The sequence below is a fragment of the Hyla sarda genome, chromosome 1 (assembly GCF_029499605.1).
Source record: "Hyla sarda isolate aHylSar1 chromosome 1, aHylSar1.hap1, whole genome shotgun sequence".
In the NCBI taxonomy this organism is placed as follows: Eukaryota; Metazoa; Chordata; class Amphibia; order Anura; family Hylidae; genus Hyla; species Hyla sarda.
Genome location: NC_079189.1, coordinates 4,268,442 through 4,270,538, shown reverse-complemented (window position 1 = coordinate 4,270,538; position 2,097 = coordinate 4,268,442). Strand labels below are relative to the sequence as shown.

Here is a 2,097-nt window from a genome sequence, read left to right as displayed (position 1 = left end):
ATGTGTATGTATATATATATATATATATATATATATATATATATGTGTGTATATATCCCCTCCCTAATAACATTTTTTATTCATCCCCCCTTTCCCATTTAAAAAAACCCACTTATAATAATGTGATAAAAAAAAAAAAAAGGGATTAAAAAGCCAGAACTACACCAACATGGCAACAGTAAAAAACTGCAGCTTATTGCGCAAAAAAATAAACCCAAAACAACTCTGAAGGTGCAAACAGAAAAAAGTTCAAGGGGTCCTTTTTATTTTATATATATATTTTTTTTTTTTTTTACAATGAAACAAAAATTATTCAAGTTTGGTATCATTGGACTCATCCTGACCCGTAGAATAAAATGACAGTTTTACCGTTCTTGACCCCTGAAAAGATTTATGCCTCACAAAATTGTGCGATTTTATATATATAAATAGTTTTTTTTACATTTTCCACTGCATATCATTTTTTTCTGGCTTTGTAATACATTATATGATGAGATGAAGTGCGCCAAGGAAATGCGTAACAAAAAATAAGCCCTAACACAACTTTATTGGTGGAAAATTAAAAAAAAATTATGGGTCTTAGAAGGTGAGGAGGAAAAAAAAAATCATGAGTCATAAATGAAAATTTTCCGCGCTGTGAAGGGTTATAAGGGTACTCCGCTGGTTGACATCTTATCCCCTATGAAAACGCCGGGATCCTGTAGCAGTGGTCATGACCTCATGCCACACCCCCTTGCGACATCATGTCACGCCCCCTCCATTCATGTCTATGGGAGGGGACATGACGACTGTCACGCCCCTTCCCATAGACATGAATGGAGGAGGTGTGGCCGTGACATAACGTCTCTGGCACAGAATGCCGGGGGCTGCACTGAGATAGTGGGGGTCACAGCGGCGGGACCCCCACAATCACTATCCTTTTGGATACATCTATTCCATGTGATACCTCCTTAAATGGAGTGTGCCCGTTCCCGATGTCTTCTCCCACTCTTCACACACTGATAGCAACACCGCAGGAGAAATGCTAGCACAGGCTTCCAGTATCTGTATACACTGCTATATACTACTATATACACCGCAGGAGAAATGCTAGCACAGGCTTCCAGTATCCGTATACACTGCTATATACACCGCAGGAGAAATGCTAGCACAGGCTTCCAGTATCCGTATACACTGCTATATACTACTATATACACCGCAGGAGAAATGCTAGCACAGGCTTCCAGTATCCGTATACACTGCTATATACTACTATATACACCGCAGGAGAAATGCTAGCACAGGCTTCCAGTATCTGTAGTTTCAGGTGCTGCACATCTCGTATCTTCACAGCATAGACAATTGCCTTCAGATGACCCCAAAGATAAAAGTCTAAGGGGGTCAGATCGGGAGACCTTGGGGGCCATTCAACTGGCCCACAATGACCAATCCACTTTCCAGGAAACTTCATCTAGGAATGCTCGGACCTGACGCCCATAATGTGGTGGTCACCATCTTGCTGGAAAAACTCAGGGAACGTGCAGCTTCAGTGCATAAAGAGGGAAACATCATCATCATGGAGCAATTTCACATATCCAGTGGCCTTGAGGTTTCCATTGATGAAGAATGGCCCCACTATCTTTGTACCCCATATACCACATCATACCATCAATGTTTGTGTTCCAACAGTCTTGGAGGGATCTATCCAATGTGGGTTAGTGTCAGACCAATAGCGCTGGTTTTGTTTGTTAACTTCACCGTTCACATAAAAGTTTCCTCATCACTGAACAAAATCTTCTGCGTAAACTGAGGGTCCTGTTCCAATTTTTGTTTTGCCCATTCTGCAGCACCTGAAACTACGGATACTGGAAGCCTGTGCTAGTATTTCTCCTGCGGTGTATATAGTAGTATATAGCAGTGTATACTGGAAGCCTGTGCTAGCATTTCTCCTGCGGTGTATATAGCAGTGTATACAGATACTGGAAGCCTGTGCTAGCATTTCTCCTGCGGTGTATATAGTAGTATATAGCAGTGTATACGGATACTGGAAGCCTGTGCTAGCATTTCTCCTGCGGTGTATATAGTAGTATATAGCAGTGTATACTGGAAGCCTGTGCT

General features: G+C 41.6%; 1 protein-coding gene across 1 annotated transcript in view; it reads right to left on the bottom strand.

Moving 5' to 3' along the window:
• Nucleotides 1-2,097, bottom strand: part of LOC130306379 (zinc finger protein 845-like) — a 316,660-nt gene that overhangs the window by 34,498 nt on the left and 280,065 nt on the right. The gene's annotated exons all lie outside the window — the stretch shown is intronic.